At 40.4% G+C, this 7,500-nt stretch overlaps 1 long non-coding RNA gene across 1 annotated transcript in view; it reads left to right on the top strand.

Annotated features, from left to right (window-relative positions):
* The window catches only part of LOC137983316 (uncharacterized), a 3,978-nt gene extending 967 nt beyond the window's left edge, over positions 1–3,011 (top strand). The window contains exons 2-3 of the long non-coding RNA XR_011118941.1: positions 1,661–2,058; positions 2,867–3,011. This is a non-coding gene — a long non-coding RNA (uncharacterized lncRNA). The remainder of the gene's footprint in view (positions 1–1,660; positions 2,059–2,866) is intronic.
* Positions 3,012–7,500: the final 4,489 nt, after the last annotated feature.

The following is a 7,500-nucleotide window of genomic DNA, read 5'->3' as shown; positions in this document are numbered from 1 at the left end:
TTCGTGTTTCTCCTCTCTTCCTTTTGAAAAGGATCCAGTGACCTCCTTTTAATAATAACTTTGGGATTTCCACGCAAGTAAAATCCGCCACTGAGATAGTCTTTGTGGAAGCAACTGATACGCAGACTAAGCTGCTTGACAGTTTCTTCCTGTGGTTTTCTCAGTACTGCTTTCTTTCTCTGCCATAAGAGGTGATCGACATGCCGACACGTACATAAGCCATCCTACTTTTCGCTGATGACATCAACGAGCTTTGCAAATAAGATAATGACGTCGTTTCCGTCTCGTTTCCGTCTCGTTTACGAAGAGATCATAATTCAATTTGATTTCACGAAAAATTATTTCCAAGTGTTTGTTCCCAGTGATATCGGTTTCAACTATCTCGTAAAAACTTGTCATCTGTTTTCGCTGTGAAATTTCACTTATGTCCAGCTTTGACCCTAATTAGATGCACGGCCAATTTTTGACATCCAACACGAAGTTGGAAAGTAAGCGTAAAGGTTAGCGTTATTTATATTTTTAGTTTTGGGTAAATGCAGCAGTTAATCTTAGCAGCATTTGGGGGACATTTCGTGACGTAACTTGTCTGTATTCCGAGACACGAGTGATGAAGAGCAGGGGCAGACTTCGTGACGCTTATTGAAATCCGCTTGCATCTAATTAGGGTCAAACCTGGACATATGAAATTTACAACTTGTTAGTCAAACCTGAGAATGCGACCTGAGATTTTTTCCTGCTCCCAGGGTATAAAGGCCGGTTTTAATACAAGGTACGGTTTGTCTGCCGATTTTGTAAATTGTGTAAAACGTGTAATTTTTCCTCCAAAGATCTCCCCGTTGTCCTTTTAATATCCGCTATTTTGAACATTGGCAAGGCGGTTTCTCTCTGAGTGTCGGCCCGGCTTCAAAAAATCTGTTGCGCTCAACAGATTTTTTGAATCGGACCGATTTTCATTCCCTTGAATCGGATGTCAAAATACACGCAAGATTTGAGCTCCAACGCTGTCGGGCTGATAAATCGGGCCGACAAATCGTACCGTCTAAACCGGCCATAACTTATCTCACACGCATGTCGCAGCGTGATCACGAAAAATGTTCTTTGCGTGAGCCTAAGACATGGATGAGACCTATAACTTTACTTGAATTATAAACTATAAAATATACAATCAAAACGATTGAACAGACAGTGGAGAGCAGGACCTCAAAGAAGTCGACTATACTGGCACCTCTGGGGACCCAACCTTCAGAGAGAGGGAGAATGCAGTCTCTTATTTCGTCGATGGCGATTCTTTACACACCTACCCGTAGCTCACTTGGCATGCCACGCACGGATACTCAAGAGGGGCTTTTACACCGGAGCATGCTACGGGGTCATTTTGCATGACTTGCAAACACGGTACTCCCTCCCCCAATATTTACCGGGTTCAATATCTCGGAGCATTTTTGGGGGTGAAAATTCTACAACACCCACACGGAGCTGTCCTTCGCGGTATAACCCTCGTGTGCATTAGTCTTAACTTTCGAAGCGTCTCCTGGCGCTGGCATGGCAAAAAGTCTGGATGCACACAAATTGGTTACCCGCTGTCGCACTCAGTGTTCCCACAACAGTTAATGGTACTTTTGTTAGGAGATATCTGCCTGATTTTTTTTCTACTTCACAGCTGTCTTCGTTCTCCTTCTGAAAAGATGCCAAGTCACGAAAGCTTCTAACATCACGGCGTCTTCCAACTTCGTAGTTCTTCCGTCCTGGACGACCAGAACCTTTACCTCCCTTCATATTACCCAAACTACCAATATAGCAAAGATCGGGAATTCTTCTAGCATTATAAACCAATCCGTGCCTTCCATTGCGAAAAGTACGAGTGTATTTTCAACCTTCCCTACGAGTTTATCCACTAAGACAAGAGCGTTACCAGGAACAACGAAATCTGTCACGCAATTCAGCGACGCCGTGACCCCGACCACTGCAATCATTCTGACGGGTCTGCCAGACGAAAAAATAGTATTTGTGATAGCAGGAATTTTAGGAGCAATCCTTGTTATACTTTTTGGAACAATAGTGAGTACCTATGAGTGAGGAATCGTTTTCGTGCGGAACTACATAAACTCTTCCAATTATTAATTTATAATAATGTTTAATGTTTACATAATGTAAGCAAAGGACTAATCTGGTGAAACGAAAATGCTCATGAAACATCTTGCGTGAGCCATCCATTTTGTTTTGATTTCAAAAGAGCCTTTTTATGGGTTTTTACTGTTTTGTTACCTTACCTTAAGAGATTCAGAAATCTCTTCTCCATGCAAAATATGCGAGTAACTACTTCTCTGCCGAAAATCAAACCTGCAAAGATCGTACACCTTAAAAACGAACGAACACTATCCGTGGCCCATGTGACTTTTGGTGGGAATCCATATCCTGTTCCGGGATATCCCGCGGGAAGAGAGTAGCAAATCAAATTCAATACAAAGTGAAGTTTGAAAAAAACTGTGTATACAAAGCAACGCGGGCCATCGTGGCAAGCACACAATACTACTGATACACAAATCAGTATGCATTTAATATTTGTAATCAAGATGGGAAAGGCCCTTGAACCTTTACGATTATATGAGAAAGATGAAACTGTAATGATATTCAAATTGAAAAGTCTCACTTAAACTTAATTATCGCTTGTGAAAACCCTGATGAAGAAGGATGTACCTTTCGAGATATTGACCGAAGATTATATATTATTCCTAACCGTTTAGTCAGCCTTTGCTCGTTTTCGTTTTCGAAGATTGAAAATTGATACTAGGTTTCAAAAAGCTCTCGTATCTCCATTCCTGTAACGAATGGGCTAATTATCTTTCTCTTATATTTGTGTTTTTAGTTATGGAATCTCTGCTTCCCTTTGTACATATTGCGGCGAAGACCTCCATCACGTGTAGGGCCAAGCGATGTAATTCGTGACGTCAGTGAACTGGTCTGAGTATGCCGAGAGGGAACTCAGTCTGAATCTTCATGATCAAAGATCATTTCCTCATTCGTAAAAGAGTTCTAAAAGATCATATTACAAAGTTTCATGTCTGGCTCGACCAAAGCGGGAAAATGAACAACATACGTTAAATAAGAAGCAAGACTTGGAAAAGGCGTCAGGCAAAGAGAGAGAACAACTCAGTCAGAGTTACAGGACAGGCTCAAGGGAGCAGTCGTCCAGAAACTATTTTTGAAAACCCTAAAAAGTTGTTCTTACATGGGATGCTCCAGGTAGACCACCTGTAAAATACAGTTGAGCTTGGTTTTAATCGGGCGGGTCTAAAACACAGGTCACATTCCACAGGTAACTCGTTGCAGGTAATTGTTTTACCTTTTTAAAAGTGACCCAAAACCCTCATTCTGGCTAACCCTAGGCCTAAAAACCCTAATGAGGCCTAGGGTTAGCTAAATTGAGGGTAAGGGTTACTTTCCAAAAGGTAAAACAATAACCTGCAACGAGTGACCTGTGGAATGTGACCTGTGTTTTAGACCCGCCGGTTTTAATCACAGTTGCATGTGGCAACTGGTTTCTCCTTCTCTTCACAAAAGTATTCCCAGTTGAAGCCCCATTCCAGAATACTTTCCAAGAACACTCTGTTATGTTGACTTTTTTCCATGTGCCTTTCAAAGTTTTCTTTCTCAGTGACAGACCACATAGTAATTTTGCCGGGATGTCTTTTTCCTTGAATTAATTCCCGCATCTCGCGATTTCTTCGCTTGCGTCACGCCCCAGCAGATGGGTTCTGGGGGAACTCAAGCACGCATCCAGTGTCAGCACTGGCAGACAACCCTAAGGATCCGAATCGAGGACGGTTTTAGGAAGAAAGATGTGAGCCAATAACCCCAATAAGGTGCCATATAAACTTTGCTGTGCGCCAACAATTAAGAACACCAACGAAAAACCAATGTGACAAATTATGTAATTAGCTTTAGCACTAAAACATTTGGATTTGCATTAAGTTGGATACAAACAGACAATCTTGATAAGTTTAGATTTGCAGGTTAACCACACCAATTAAATGACAATACTTGGCTGTCAGTATTTCAAATTCATATTAATGTGTAAGGGATTTGTATTTGTATAAGGAGTTTGTATTTACTTGACCGGCACACTGAACTAACTTTTTTAAAGAATCTTTTCTGCTAATTGAATATACCATCTAGACACTTGACGTTTTTGCGCAAATTAGCAACTCATTTTTCCCACACAGAGAGAGCGCACTGCCCTGTACTGCTGAAATCACGAGGTCAGAAAACAACATGTCAGTAACAAAACGGAATCTAATGGTTTCGATACTTAATCCTAAACAATAGTTGATTCGTTTCATGTGATTTACAAGCGGCAACGCCCATGTCAACAAAATACGCACGGCGGGGATATTTTGCGTAACCGGAGAACACCAAACACAAAACGTAAAATAATGGTTGTTTGAATTGAAACTATGACAGTGTGTTCACGCACTGAAACCAGGGCACCCAGGTGATGAAAACCAATCCGAGGGCACAGCTGAAAATATAGATTCCAACATTTTCAGATCCAGCGAATCAAATATCCGGTACAAACAACGAAATCGCAACTTGTTCGTTACCGTTGATGCTTTAATGACTGTGGGATAGGTTACTGTAAATTATCTAGGAGGCCCCGGTTTCTGTAAGGTTTCTATACTGTTTCAATAGGAATAAAACGCAAACAGCGGTTACAAACATTTGCTTGAACTACATAACTTTTTACAAACTTAACGTTTCGTATGTTACAACATACATCGTCAGAAGTGATTATTATTCAGTTACAGATAAATTTAACTGTACAACTGTACGAACTGGGAAATAACGAAATTGATTGACATAAAATATGCTAATAATAGAGATAAAGTTTCTCACTGCCAACGTTTTCATTTAAGGCTGGCTTTTGATCACAGATATTGTCGTTTTATGTCAATCAATTTCGTCAGTTCCCAGTCCGTACAGTTGTATTTTGAATTTAAATTTATCTGTAACTGAATAATAATCCTAAATACTTTTGTTCTTGGGCCATCGTAGTTTGATCAAAAATAAGACACAAACAACAGTGATAAACATATTGAACTTAAATTTCAACGGTTACTTTTGAAAATGTATGTAGAGCACGTACGAAACGTCAAGTCATAATCAAAATGAACAAGTTCAAAATGTTTATCACTGCTGTTTGTGTCTTAGAGCGGTTTTCAATTGAGTGTCGAAAGTAATTAGCAAATTGCTTTGGTTTTGCATTTAATTCACTCAGTGATTGGTTGAAAGTTTTTGCGCCATTTTTTCAACCAATCAGAAGTGAAAGCAAAACCAATCGTGGCATGCGCGTGCACATTTTCCCGCGCTTTGTGTCGGCTACGTGTAATTACTTCGAGTCTTGATTGGTTTACTGGATTGTCTCCGTCCTTTTTGATTGGCCAAAGTTATTACTTTGTTTTTGGTTTTACGACACTCAATTGAAACTCGCTCTATTTTTGAATAATAATCACGTCTGAAACTAATTAGCCTTTGGTTTTGCATTACTTCACTCAGTGATTGGTTCAAAGTTTTCGCGCCACTTTTTCAACCAATCAGAAGTGAAACCAAAACCAATCTTGGCTCGCGCGTGCACATTTTCCCACGCTTTGTGTCGGCTACGTGTTATTACTTCGAGTTTTGATTGGTTTATTGGATTGTCTCCGTCCTTTTTGATTGGCCAAAGTAGTTACTTTGGTTTTGGTTTTACGACACTCACTGAAAACCGCTCTATACGCGTGGGAATCGTGGGAATACGTTATAATTTAAATACACTATAATAGGGGATACATGAGTTACCTATTGTAGGCCATGTTGACCAATCGCACCGCTGATGAGGTATCGCAGGCCGAACAATTGTTTTTCTTTTCAAGGCACTCTGCTGGAGTGTTTGCTTTTTCATCCATGCAGATTTCAAACAGACTTATTTTTCGTGTGCCCGTACTGAAAAGAAATGCACATCAAATACAACCTTGTGCTGTTGGCTTCAGCGATAGCACTGGCATCTTGTGAATACTGTGAACCTGTCACCATTGATTCGTGCTTGTCTGCAGGATACAAGCTAACAGCGAGGTTTCCAGATATCCGAGGTCAGCCATATCAAGATGTGCAAGCTTCACGCTTGAACTTGTACATTCCTTTGTTGACATCGTCCTGTTCGCAATACGCTAGTACGATTTTGTGTTCACTGTACGTACCGAAATGTGAAGAAGGACGACTAAGGCCGTGGGTTCCTTGTCGCGCAGTTTGCTCCAAGTTTGTGGGAGAGTGCTTCGAAAATCTCCGTTACGTAGGGCTTGCAGGATTGCTCACTGCGCTCTGCGATCTGCTGCCAAACGATACGCAACAGTGCTTTTATCCAGCAAACTTCCCAAGCAGCTCTTCTTCTGGAGGTGAGGTTTGTAAATAAGTTGGTTTTAAAAAATAAGTCTGACTCTTCTTTTTTTAGGGGGGTAGGGAGGGGAAGGATCGCGATTTCTACCCTTAGTGGGATTCGAAGTCGGTATCTCCTCATCCACAGGTGACCCCTATACTACGGAAGAGTTTTTGTCTGGGGGGAGGGGGGGGGGGGGCGCGCCCCAACTCTCAAAGAAAAAGGACGGGGTTGCTTGTCTTACCTTTAAGAGGTTAGCTTTAGCGGTACTTTGTAGGGTATTGAGCTGAAAAATGGCAGGAGACATTTTGACAATTAACTAATTAAAACTCATAATTTGGTACCTCTTATAGGGTGAAAAAAAATTCATGTCACACCAGAAGACACAACAAATATCTTCAAGTTGGTACCTCTTAGGGGTGTTTTTAAAATTTCTGACGAGCACTCCTGTTCTTTTTATATGAGAGCCCCCCCCCCCCCCCAGGGAGTTTTTTTTTTTTTGTTGCACGCAATTTTCTGGTTATTGTTGGATTCGGTAACACATCTCATCATCATTACAATTTTTTATACCTTAATACTTCTCTGGGTATTGATAAAGTAAAGGTTTTGAATATTTTTAAATGCCATGGTAGAAAATTGTAAAGCATCTGTTATCTTGTTTGATTGGAATCAATGCTGTTAACAAGTTTTAAATGTGAGAATTAACTCTTTGGTTGGGTCATGGACTTTATACTACAGAATTGAACTGGATATGGAATATGTGTATGAGATAATGACGGCAGACGTAGCATAAATCAGAGTAAACAGCAAAAACATGATAGCACCTACTCACCAAAATAGTGTAATATAAAAAATGTTAACTTAACAGTAAGTGACCCAAGTTTTAAGCCTTGATTTCAAGAAGACACCTGTTTATTTTAAGTGGAATTTTCCGATTTATGGTCCACCATAATTACTAACTTTAAAAAATTTGAGGGAGCTGGAATGAGGAGAAATGACGTCCAAGACTAGTTTAGGAATGCAATGCGTGTATACGTAACGCCACTGAATTAATATGCAGCACGGGAGTTTCAGGCTTTCAGACAATTTAA

The sequence above is a fragment of the Montipora foliosa genome, chromosome 13 (assembly GCF_036669935.1).
Source record: "Montipora foliosa isolate CH-2021 chromosome 13, ASM3666993v2, whole genome shotgun sequence".
NCBI lineage: Eukaryota > Metazoa > Cnidaria > Anthozoa > Scleractinia > Acroporidae > Montipora > Montipora foliosa.
This window is presented reverse-complemented; position numbering and strand designations above follow the sequence as displayed.